This window comes from Camelus ferus, chromosome 15 (assembly GCF_009834535.1).
Source record: "Camelus ferus isolate YT-003-E chromosome 15, BCGSAC_Cfer_1.0, whole genome shotgun sequence".
In the NCBI taxonomy this organism is placed as follows: domain Eukaryota; kingdom Metazoa; phylum Chordata; class Mammalia; order Artiodactyla; family Camelidae; genus Camelus; species Camelus ferus.
In genome coordinates this window covers 18462984-18476391 of record NC_045710.1, presented here as the reverse complement: position 1 = coordinate 18476391, position 13408 = coordinate 18462984, and the positions used below count along the sequence as shown (strand labels likewise).

General features: G+C 44.5%; 1 protein-coding gene across 1 annotated transcript in view; it reads right to left on the bottom strand.

Moving 5' to 3' along the window:
* DPYSL5 (dihydropyrimidinase like 5) overlaps positions 1-13408 on the bottom strand; it is an 81820-nt gene that overhangs the window by 46915 nt on the left and 21497 nt on the right. The window lies entirely within an intron of this gene.

Below are 13408 nucleotides of genomic sequence, written 5' to 3'. Positions count from 1 at the left end.
CAGGAATGTAGACACAAACATTTCTAACAACATCTCAGCAAGTAGAATTCAGCAATATGTAAAAGAATTAAAGAATCCCACCATGCAAATGGGATTATTCCCAGAGATGCAAAGCTGACTCAATATTTGAACATCCATCAATATAATCCACCACATCCACAGGCTAAAGAAGAAAAATCACATGATCATATCAACTGATGCAGAAAAAGCACTTGACAAAACTCAATACCCATTCATGACAAAAACTCTCAGGAAAGTAGGAATAGAAGTTAACTTCCTCAAGTTGATAAAGAACATCACCAAAAAACCTACAACTAATATCAGAATTAATGATGAAAAACTGAATACTGTCTCCTTAAACTGGGAACAAGGAAAACATGTCTACTCTCACCATTGTTATTCAACAAAGGGAGTTCTAGCTAGCACTATAACAAAAGAAAATGAAATAAAAGGCAATAGATTGAAAAGGAGAAAACAAAACTGTTCTTATTTATGGGTGACATGATGGTCTATGGAGAAAATCCCAAAGAATCTACAAAAAAGTCTTCTAAAACAAATAAGTAAGTTCAGCAAGATTACAAGGTACAAGATCAACATACAAAAAGCTACTGTTTTTCTATATACTAGCAATGAACACATGGACACTGAAAAAAATTGAAATACTTAAGCACAAATCTAAGAAAACATATAGGATTTGTATGCTGAAAACTACAATCTACTGATGAAAGAAGTCAGCAGATATAAATAAGTGGAGAGACATACTATGTTCATGGATTGGAAGACTCAACATAGTAAAGATGTCAATTCTCCCCAAATTGATATACATGTTTAATGTAGTTCCTATCAAAATCTCAGCAAAAATCTTCTATAAATAGTGGTAAGATTATTGTCAAAAGTTATGTGAAATGGCAAAGGAACTAGAATAGCTAAAACAGTTTTAACAAAGAAGAATAAAGTGGAAGGAATCAGTCTACCTGACTTCAAGACTTATTATATAGCTATAGTAATCAAGACTGTGTGGAATGAGTGGAGGGATAGACACAAACATCAATGAAACAGAAAAGAGACCCAGAAATAGCCCTATACAACTGATTTTTGACAAAGGTGCAAAAGCAATTCAATGGAGGGAAGATAATCTTTTCAACAAATGATATTGGAGCAACTGGATATTCATAGGCAAAGAATGATCCTTGACCAATTCTACATTTGTCTGGGATATTTGGCAACTCTATATCCAGGATCATGTTCAACTTTCATCCCCTCTCCAATACACATCACTGTGAACAGAGCAAAGGAAGCAACATCCTTCTCATCCTCATTATTTCTCTTTGCCTGCCACCAGACAGGGTACAGGAAGCCTGTGTCCCAGGATGAAAAGGTCTTGGAATCTGTTGAAGGAATAACTCTGTAAGGAGATAAGTCAGATATCTGGAGAGCTTAGCCTGATATCCTGGACACACTTGGTTAAGCAGTTTGTTTTTTTGTCAAGTTGACCAAACTGGAGTGCGTGGAATCTCCACAACAAGAAAGTTTACAGTGCCTATTCAGTGGCCTCAGCTGCTAGGTTCTCCTGCTGTTAGGAGAGGCTGGCCTTTTGAGGGGCTGCTGCTGGGGGTAGTGCTGGGAAACAAGACAGGTGACTGGGAGTGAGGACCGTTCCCTTGCACAGAGACATTGTCCCCCATGAACATCTGGGCCCCGCCAGGTATCATTCTGACCTCTGGGGAGAAGGGGCCTCTCCCTCAGTGTGGAAGGCACTGGACAGAGAGGCAGTGGGAAGTTACGGGCCAGAGGGAAGGGAAGACATGGATAGTCACAGCCACAAGCCCATTGTCTGAAGCTGAATATATTTCAGGAGAAGATTTTGTCCTAAAATCTAAAAACTGGAATCTTAATTTAATACACAATAATCAGGAAATGAGTTTGGTTCTTAGCGGATGGACACAACCACTCTGACCAAAGGAAGCGGAGAAAGCCTGAGAGATGCAATCTCTCTCTCTCATTCTTTCTCAAGGCCAAGTGTGACCACAAAAAGAGAGATGCAAGTACTCAGAGGAAAATGATGGTGATGGTAAGATACACACCTAATCCTCTGTACAAATACGTATATATAATCCTCACCTTTTAAAGAAGCTTTAAGTAAGAATAAGAATATTTACGCTGGGAAATTGCTGCATAGTCACTATGTCATTGTGGTAAATGAGAGTACTGATTTACTTACTAATCCAGAACACATACTCATAGCACACAGCTGGAGGGTGGAAAACTTGAATGGGTGATGTGATAATGATTTACTGGGGATTCTTGTCTGAGCTTTTTGATGCTAGAATCATCAGCCAAGGGTGTCTTCTTCAACAGAAAAACAGCTCTTAGTAATAAGCTAACACCCTGTGCCTGGAATTTAATTCACATGGCAACCCTGCAAAGTAGGAACAAGGCAGGAAGTTTTAGTCCCATTTTAAGAGGAGGAAACAGAGGTTTTGAAAACACGTAGCCCATTAAAGGTCACACCACTCCAGGACAGAAGGACGGGTCTCACATCCAGGTCTGTTACTTAAAGAAAAGGTTAATCAGACTTAACTTTGGGTAGAAGACTTACAGGTGATTTTTAAGTTATTGATAGTTTTCTGTATTTTTCTGATTTTATGCAATAAACTTGTATTACCTTTTAGAATTTGAAAAGTCATGTTAAGAAGCTTTTTTTTTTTTAAGCTACAAAGAAGCCAGGAGGAATCCAATGTGACCCTCCATTCAGGTCCAGTGGGCTCAGTCCCACCCTCTGCCATCCTCTTCAGGAGGAGATGAAAAAGGACCTGCTACCAGCAGCTGTAACACTGAATCCTTCTCTAGAACGCTTCGGCTGCCATTGGAAATCCCTGAAGGCTAACCTTCTCTGAATGGGCTGGGCTCCCTCAACAACACTGGGGAATCCTGGAACCTCTCCAGTCTGGGGATCCCATTCCCACGGGCCTGAGCTAGTCCTGGAAATCCAAGCTGGAGTGGACTCCTAGGACTACCTTAGAGGGAGCTCATTCTCAGAACTTAGAGGACACTGTTAATGATCTTAACAATTAGTAAATACCTTCTATGTACTGGGCCCTTTCCTAAATCCATCATATACATTATCTTATTTGATCCTTACAATGCCCTGAGATAGGTACCATTATTGCCTCCATTTTTACCATGAGGAAGCTGAGGCTTAGAAAAGTTAAAGAAAGTTCTTCATGGTCACACAGCTAGTTTAATATAGAGTAGGGATTGAAAGCCAGACAGTTGTTTTTAGTGTAGTTATGAACTGAATGTTTGTGTTCTCCCAAAATGCTGAAGTTCTAATCTCTAGCTGCTATATTTGAAGATGGGGCCTCTAAGGAAGTTTTTAAGGTTAAATGAGGTCATAAGGTTGCTCTGATCAGATAGGATTGGTATCCTCATAAAAAGAGACATCAGAGAGTCTCCCTCTCTCCCCAACGCCCATGAACAGAAGAGAGGCCATGTGAGGACACAGTGAGGAGGCGGCCGTCTACCAGCCAGGAAGAGAGTCCTCATCAGAAACCAACCCTGTAAATAACAGTCCTGCCGTTAGATTTGATCCAGCACAAGACTGTCAGCTGCCCCCAGTCCTCTGGCAAACTTCCAGCTTCAGACTGGGGGCAGATGTGGTTACCAAGGTCTCAGAACGCTCCAGGCCTGGACTGGTGTGTTTGGATAATATCGCAGCATGGTTGCTTGCCAATCCCTGCCCAAGGTGCTTTTGGAGAATACCTTTTTAAAATGAACATCTGTGTGCATGAAAATATTCTAGAACTTCACTCCTTCTCAGTGTCAGTCACAGGAGACAACTCTGAAGCGACATAGGCCTTCCTCTCAAAAAGTCTAGTGGGTGAGAGACACACAGATAATTGTATAAATGACTAAAGTGTCAAGGGGACACTTCTTGCCTAAAGACCTTAAATCTAACTTGATTTAAACTGGGTGTCTTTCACCACGGACCAGACAACAGAGCTGTGACTGGGTGAGACCAGCCAGTCGGTGTTGGTAGAAATGTCTTTACACCAGGATCCTCCCCACACATTTCTACATTTCCAAACTGTCTACATCACCAAGATGTCTAATCTGTCCTGGCGCCCCCCTCGCTGTTGACTTGTGTGACAGTTGACATTCATTGTGCTTGTCACCTCCCCCAGTAACCTCATTAGCACCTCATTCCTACAGCTTTCCCTGCTCGTCTTTCCTAAAGGCAAGAAACGAAAGACACGCTGGTGTATTTTTCCACAGTGCACTTGCTGTCTGTGCGTGTACACGTGCATGGACATAACAGAGTGAGGCGGGGAGGGGTGGGGAGACACCTTATACGTCTTAGGAGAGTCCCCGCAAAGGGGTTGCATATTCCTGGAAATCACAGTGACCAGTTGTTGAAACACATGCTCTTAAGCAGTGCAAACGCCATGGGCTGTGACAGTTTTTCCCTCTGCTCTGGTTGGGGCAGCATATTAGGGGAACATCCTTTATCAGTGGTCATGGTCAAGAAGGTCAGGATCAGTTTTACTAATTTATGATGCTTGGAGTCACCCATTTTGTTCCAAAACATCATAACAGTATCCAGCCCACTGGCTCATGACATGCTATGGGCTAAATGCTTAGGTTCCCCTCCTCCAAATTCATATGTTGAAGCCCTAATCCCAATGTGATGATATTTGGAGATGGGGTCTTTGGGAGACATTCAGGTCATGAGGACCTTATAAGGAAAGACATGTGAGATCTCTCTCTGCCATATGAGGACACAGACAGAAGATACTGTCTGCAAGCAAGAAAACGTTCTTACCAGGAACTGCATTGGCTGGCACCTTCATCTTGGACTTCCTGGCCCTCAGAGCTGTGAGGAATAAATTTTTGTTGTTTAAGCCACCCAGCCTATGATATTATTATAGCAGCTCAAGCTAAGAGACCACGTTAGACAGAACTGAACATTATAATCAAATCATCAAGTAATAACTGGGCCTTAAAATAAATATCACCTCCTTGAAAAACTTCTGGCTATATTCCACATTCCCATTTTTTTTTTTAACCCAGAAATTTGATCATCCAGCTATTTTGTCTATGCAAATGGGAGAATTCAGACCACATATCTGTCCTCCCAGGAAGAAATGGGGAAAAAATGCCAGCTAGTTAAACGCTATTAAAAATAAATAAATCAGAAGTATGGAATTCTGGAGCTGCATAGATTCATGAGTCTACCGTGCCTTTCCCTCCAGCCCTGGAGTTTACCAACAGTGACCTTGAATAGAAGGGAACCTAGTCCAGGGCTAATGGGGTGGTGTTACACTGCAAATGTTAGGAATCTTAATTATTTTACAATTTACTCAGGGAAGCAAAGACACCTTCCACGGCAAGATGGTGGATTTACTCAAGTGTACACCGCTTGTATACCCCAGTTTCCTGGTTCTGTGGCATGGATTCCTCATATTCCTGAATTAGTGGAGGGTCAGAGCTAAGGAGATGCACAGGCTGGGGAAAGGGGGGCTTCTGGGTGCAGAAGGACCACGCTTTAAGCCAGGAGTGCAGTCTTTCGCGAGAAAGCCTCATGTTTAAAATAGTAACAATTCTTGCTATCTGCTCTCCAACAACTGTCTTGCTGGATAGCAGTAAATTTCCCGCACCGCCCACCCACCTGCCCTTATTACTGCCGTTAAGCAGTTCCTGTGCAGAAGTGCACAGAGCATCTTGTCGAGCGGACACTCAAGGCTAGTGCAGCTCTGCTTCTCATTCACGAAATGCACACACCTCACACTCCTAGAAGGTGCACACTATTCGTCCTGCCAAGGAAATGCCAACCCCAACACTGTGTTTGGAATTGCCTGCTTCTGTCATCACCTTCCACAGCTCCCGTGCCTGCAGGGAGGTGTGAGACGAGGGGGGCTGGCACAGTCTGTCCGGCACAGCTGCCTCCTGCCAGCAGCTCAGCTGGCGGATGCTGGACGACTTCAGTGCTCGGCACAGACACACGAGCCAGAATGGTGCACAGGGGACACTTCTTACACAAAGACCTTAAAACCAACTTGATAGGTATTGGTTTAAGCCGTGTATTTCCTCTTAATAGGATTGGTTTAAGACTCACATTTCTTTTGGCAGAATCCACAGAAAAATGTGTGATTTTACAGACAATTGGTCACTGCGATATCCAAGAATATGAAAGCCCTACACAGTTGAGAAGGGTTTGTGGCATTTAAGCCAACCCTAAAGCAATCTGAGGTGGCAGCTGGAGGGGAGGTGAAGCCGTTCAGGTCACAGGGCACAGGCTGAATGGCATGGCCTTTCCCTTGTTCCATGCAGATAACATTTGCTAAAGGATCAAAGATATGTCAAGGGTTTGGAAAAGAAAACAAAACCATGCAGCTATTTTTCTTCTTTTTGTTACTGTTCTTATTTTTCAGTGGAGGTACCAGGGATTGAACCCAGGACCTCGTGTGTGCTAACTAAGATGCACTGTACCACTGAGCTATACCCACCCCTGTTTTTCTTCTGATCAGCACATAGGGAAGAGAAACAGAATAATGGGAGCGCCATCCCTGGAGGGGGTGGGGTGTTTGTGCTTAGAGCCCCCTGGGATGATTCTGGAAAGGGATGCTCTTGGAGTTAAAAAATGAGAACAAATTAAAGGTTCGACAGAATACAAAAACCAAAAAGGAAGTCTGAGGTGAGTAGGAAACAGCCAAGCATTTAATAAATTTAATTTTTAAAAAGTAAATTGCTTTCTAAATAGTAAAGCACTGAAAAATTCTTAACTAATATTAAAACACATTATAATTTTATAACTGATTCTCAATTTGCTTTATCAACTCTTGAGGAGATTTTAAATAATATTTATAACCTACATGTAAGGTATAAAGAATAATGATACAAACACCTGTGAACTCAGCATTGCTATTACTGTTCAAGCCCTGGCACTTCCTTTGTCCCAACCTACAACCCCCTTCTCAGAGTTAACTGCTCCCCTAGTCAATTTGTATGGACTAATGACTAATAACAATCGAGTGACAAGAAAAAAAAAGGGACAAGATCACAGCTGTTCCTGTTCCATGACCACCTCTCCACCCCTCCTGTAGTCCCACTTCACCTGCCCTCAGACTGATTTCTTCTCCACCTACTTCTCTGCTTGCTGAGGCAAGCAGGAATCTGGAAACCCTTCCTGGATTCCTCTCCAACTAGACCGTGTCAGTATCCAGGAGGGCTGGCATGAGTGGTGGGCCTGATTCTGTTCACCTGTGACTTTGTGTAAAATGTTTTGAGAGATTCTGGATGCCAACTGCGGGAAGAGGAACTGGGGAAGGTGTAGGGTAGGTCCTCCATCTCTCATCTGGGGCTCTCCAAGGACTAGTGGGGACCTGGAGGCCAAGGACCTGGACAGGAAGCAGGGATAGTAAGGCCGAGGGGTAGCACATGGAGGGCAGAGGCTAGAGAGGCTGTGGCCGATGTTACACTCACCCTGAGACACACACGGATCCTTCATCTGGTTACAATACACTATTTCTGCACCTAACTGGCCAGCCAGGAAGCCTCTAACGTCCCAGGGGCCCTGTTTCCATTAACCCAGGGCTTGGGCAGAATCGAGACTGTGGGTGGAGGTGAGGGCTGGCCCAGGGTGTTTGTAATTGGGGACCATCTGTTCAAGACCACAAAGCATCTGCATCTGGAATACTGCCACCATCTTTGTCACCACATGGTAGAGAAGGTAGAATGGGACCAGGGAGGTCAGGAAAGGGCAAGACTACAGGTGAGAGCCCAGTGCTGGGGCAGCCTCTGCAAGCAGTAGGAGGAAAGGGAGGCAAACACGCCCATAGTCTGTCGATGTGATGGGTGTGAATATGGTGAACGAGGAAGAGCTTGCTCCTGAGAGAGCATAAAATACAGGCTTAGGACCAGGATGCTGCCACATGTGAAGGGGTGGACCTGGCTTCTGGGGAAGTACATATGCATCCAACGGGGGTGAGTCCTTAACAGGCTAAGATCAAGTAAGTGGTTTTAATCCCACGGGTTCATCTGGCCTGGCCTGGCCCAGCAGGGCTGGGCTCACCGACCACGTGTTGTCAACGCATAGGAGGGCAAAAGCGAAATTCCAAAGGATTAGCCATGAGAGGGTGGTAAGAAATGGAGCTGTGGGCCACTTGTTGGACAAGATTAGTGACGAGAGAAATCAGGCAGTTGTTAGAAGGCAGGGCTGAGCGTGCGTGAGAGCATGTGTGTTGCTGACCCAGGACCGGCTTCTCCGTGTGCTTCACACGTGTGCGCCTGTGTGAGTAGCCCAGCCTGGCACGCACGGTCTTTGGCATCTGGGCAACAGCCTAGCTCCTTTTGGGTGCCTACTTACTCACTGAGCTCAGGAGGCTTTTCATTTGAGGTTCGGTGAGGCCGAGCACCAGCAAACACCAGTAAGTATGCATTAAATCCCCCTTCCATGAGCCCAGCTGCTCCAGGGCCCTGGAGGAAGGGTAGAGGAAGGTGGCCATACATTGGAGATGAGGGTTCCTGTCTCCCAACGGAGGCTTTAGACCGAGAACACCAGGCTTGTCGTGACCAGTAGAATCAGCATCACCACAACCCTCCCTGCTCTGGCCGACCCGCTAGCAGATTCCTTAGCCCTGCTGGGCTGTCCATGCTCTCGCCAGCTGTCTCCAGGCTCCAGAAATAATTCCATCAGCTCCCTTGGAAGGACAGCAGCTGCAGCTCAGAGGTCTCCAGCGGCCCACAGAGTGGCTGCTTCCTAGAACGCCAGCCAAGGGGCGGAGGGGCCAGCGCTGCTGCCAGAACAGTGGGACAAGTGCTCTTCTCGCTGAGACCTCCGTTCTCAGGCCAGGGTGGGGACAGCCACCAGCAGGGGGAAAGAACGCGTTTTCCCAACTACAAAAGCATCACAAACCTGGGCTACCTGGTAAAGTCTAGATTTGGAATAGAAATTGAGCAGGAAAATAAAACTTCCACTTTTTTCTCTTTTAAACGGAAAATGAGTATGAACCAACTACAGCCAAATATATCTCAAAACAAGAACTGAGGGAAAGAAGCAAGATATGAAAGAGTAAGGTATGATTCCATTCGTGGAACATTTAAACCAGGCAAAAGTGAATGACTGCGCTTCGGCAGTCTTCTGGATGTATCTCATAAAAAAGAACTGCAAGCCAGCAGAGAAAAATGATACGTCAAGTATTATTACAACCACATAAAAATATGTGCACAAAAACAGATCAGATAAAAATAAACAAGGTTTGTTATGGGGTGATTGTCCCACTTTAATGATTCAAACTTTCTATATGATAATAATTATGTAGTGAAAAATAAACAGGATAATTTAAAATAGATACTTTAATATTGTTTAAAATTTTTTGAAATAAGGTGAAAATCATTTCCTTTTCTTTTCAGGAAGTCTTGCCATCACCCCACCACCTTCTGGAAGATTTCCTAAAAGGCCTGGGCTTTAGGACAAACCAATCTCCGCCTTTATTTCGACTCTTAAATAGATTTCAGAAGGACACAAACATTTTTTCTCTGTGATATAAGACTCATTTAAAGAGGTACCAGATATTTCATCTTCGGCTTAAAAATGTGCTTCCAGCCCCTTTCCCCAAATGCAGTGCTTTTATCTGCTATTGACTTTACGCCAATAATCAGTGACACCCTCCCCTCCTGTGCTGGCTTCTGCTCGCTGCCTTCTCATGGATCTGACTCACCTTCATCACTGAGGCAGACATATTTTACCCCGATCCAGAATTTCCGGAGCCTGAGAAGCCACTCTCATCAGCACTTGTGGACCTATGTGACTAACAGAACCTAACTTTGGGGACACGGGCAGCAAGGCAGGTGAGCCACTCTGAGCTTGTCGTCTCCTCGCTGGAGACAGACTCACCTGGGTGAGACAGCCGGGCACGTGCAGGAAGCACCGCGTCCACCAGGAGTGGGAGGTCAAATGGCACACGTAGGAGGCTTACAGAAAGGACTAGGGGTGAAAATGACCAACTTCCCTTTGACTGGGCAGCGATGCCACTCCCCTGAGTGTGTCTGCAGTTCACAGACCTGTTTAGGAGAGCAGCGAACGGGCTCGAGTGGGACACAAAGGAGGCAAGTGGGGTGTGAGGAGACGGAGTGGGCAAAGCCACAAGCACCAAAACTGGCTTTGTCTTTCTAGTTGTGTGACTGTGGGCACGTCCTTCACTGCTCCAAGCCCATGTTCACGGCTGTAAAGTGGCCATCAGCACCATCCAAACCACATCATCGCTGTTGAGCTCTTTTTGTGTCAGGCTCACACAGAGTTTCATATAAATCTTACAACAACCCTATGAGGTAAGTAAACATGATCATCCCCACTTTATGGCTGAGGAAACTGTGGGTTGGGACTCATACTTATTAGACTGGAGCTCCTTGAGAGCAAAGCCTATACCTCATTTTATCTTTCCAAGGGCTTGGCAAGCACAGCTGAGTCATTAAATGCGGTGAAGGAAAGCAGGAGGACTGATCATATGAGACAGTGGTGGGAAAGGATTTTTTGTGTACCAAGTGTCAGCCACAGTAGCGGGCTGTTAGCAAGGGCAAGGAAAGCATCTCAAAAGAGAGTTCTGTGCTGGTGGTGAGGGTGTTTGGTGCAAGCCTGAGGCAGAGGAACAAAGCAGGCATTCTTTGGGATGAAAAAAAGACAAGAGGCAGAAGTTGGCAAGGATGGGCTGGGAATGGCAAGGCAACGAACTGCCTTGGGGCCAAGAGGTTAGGCTGGGCTGAGGAAGCAGCTTGGAGAGCCAGGGTATAGAGTCAAGGAGCACAGAGCAAGAGGCTCAGGCTTCTGAATGAGATACGAGGGGTCCGGGATGCTCTGGATCACACAGAGCAGGATGCTGAGTGTGATCTGGGGATGGGACACGATCTGGGGGCTGGTCTGCTCACTTCTATACCTGGCACAGCTTGAGTGGAGGCTGGGAGAGCGGTGATTGAAATAATGAAGACAGTAGGTTACTTAGGTGGTGCCCAAGGGTTAGAAAAGGAAGTTGCAGAGCTGAGAAAGGACTGACTGCTGGGAGGGTCTCTGGAGGGAAAGAAAAACAGCCTGGGGATGACTGTGAGATGGCAGCACTAGTAAACAGGGCAAGCAGAGAGCTGTGGACAGATGGAGACCAGCTGTCAGGGCACGCCTGTGCTTTGTGGAAGCGCAATAATAAAAGCTGACTTCAGCTTCTCTCTCTGGGAATCCCTTAGATCAGTCAAAAGACGGCAACTGACCCAATCGCCCAAGGTAAGGAGGTGGAGGAGGCCAGAATGTTAACATTTACTGAGCACTACTGTGTGTCAGGGGCTGTGAAGGTCCTTAACACATGGCAGTGAATTGAAACGACCTCACAATTGCCCTTGGAGGTGATGGGCTATCTCCACTTGACAGATGATGACTGGGGGTGCTGTCTAGCCAAGGTCACACAACTTCATGGAAAGGAATAGGAATAAGGGTAATTCTAAACACCAAATAATGTCAGAATCAAAAAAGGTCTGGACTCTGCTAATGGGCTAACATTGTGATTTACTCATGTGCTGAACATTTAGGAGGCACTTCAAACAAAATACTGTACTCAACTGTCCGTTCAGTTTTCTAAATCTGTATCTGATCCTCTTTGCTCTAAAACCATTGCCTCAGGCCAGGCCCTTATCAGCTACCTGAACAAGGACATCACTATTACCTGGATACTTCTGATTGGTCTCCTGGCCTCCACACTGTTAGTGCATTGAGCTTGCTAAGATGCAAAGCAGATCACAGGGGTAGGTTAGCACCTACTAAATGGTAATGTACTAAGTGCCAGATGCTGCTCCAACGTCCCTCTCCCCACACCCCAGAAGCTCACAAGTTTGTGGTAGAAAGAAATGCATCAACAAAATTTTCAATCTGAGTTAAGAGGCTAGCTGTGTTAGTACCAGAAGAGGCAGGAAGCACTTCACATTGACTGGGATAAAGGACTGCTTCTCAGAAAAAGTGACTTTGAGGCGAGTCTTAACGGTTGCTTAGGAGTTCACCAGGTGATGGGGAGAAGACAAGCCTGGGCATTCCAGATGCAAACAGAGCAGTGCATTCGGGATGGTTGATATATTTGATGAATGAGGCTGGAGAGCAGGCAGGGCCCAGATCATCCGAGGCCCGTCAGGAGATGCCAAGAGCATGGGCTTAGGTGCTGAGTGCAGCAGGAAGGCTTGCTGATGTGGCAAGCGAGGAAGTAACATCATTAGATTCCCACTTTACATGAAAAATAAAAGTATAAAGTACTAGCGGAAAGCATAGAAGAGATGTTGATACATTTTGGATGGGTTAAGCTTTTCTTAGCATAATCCAAAAGATAGAAACCATAAAGCAAAAAACTGACATAGTTATGACGAAAATAACAGTGAAAAACTAATGCAGCAAAAGATACCACACATAACTTTTAATAAAGACAAACAACAACTGGTTATGACATGTTTGCAGGCATATAACCAAGGATACCTGTAATATGTAAGAGCACTTATAAATCTTAAGAGAAAGACAAATACTCCAATACAAAAAATTGGCAAAGGATATAAACAGGTAACCCACGGGGGTGGGGAGAACACAGATAGCTAATAAGCAAATGAAATGAGGTTCAACTTTATTAATAATCAAAGAAATGTGAATGAAGACAATGAAATTACGTTTTTCACTTATCCTCATGGCATAGATAAAAGAGAGCAATGCCCGGATGCACTCACCCTCATACACTGTTAGCAGTTCAGATTGGTACTACCTTCCTGGAAGGGAATCCGAACATCTGAAACTTAATGTACATTCTACATCTAAAAACTTTTTCTAAGGAAATAATCGGACCACTGCACAAAATGTATTATGTAGGTATTTTGTTGCATTGTTATTTATAATAGCAAATAATTTGAGAACAAGCCAAAGGCCTGTCAGTAGAACTGTTTAAATAAATAATGGCATTTTCACACAATACAAGGCTATGCAGTCATTGAAAAGGATCATGCAGATCTCTAAGTACTGACACAGGAGGTTATCTATTATTCAGCGCTAAGTGATCTATGATATGGCGCTAAGTGAAGAAAGTAGGTTACAGAACAGGACCCATGGTACGTGTATCTACTTGTATATTTATATTTAAATGAGATTTCATATATATATGAATATGAAATATCGTTTATACATGAATCTCACTTTTACATATTCACATATATGTAAATAAGCTCACATACAAATGAGCTTTTGGCATAACACTATTAAGTGCAGTTGTCCCAGAGAAAGGAGATTGCAGCAGGACTCAATCTCTCTGCATTATTTGATTAGAAACATATTTTTATAATAAACCAGCCGTGGCACTGATGATAGTCCTGGTTAAGAGGGCAGTAGCACCAGAATAGACGC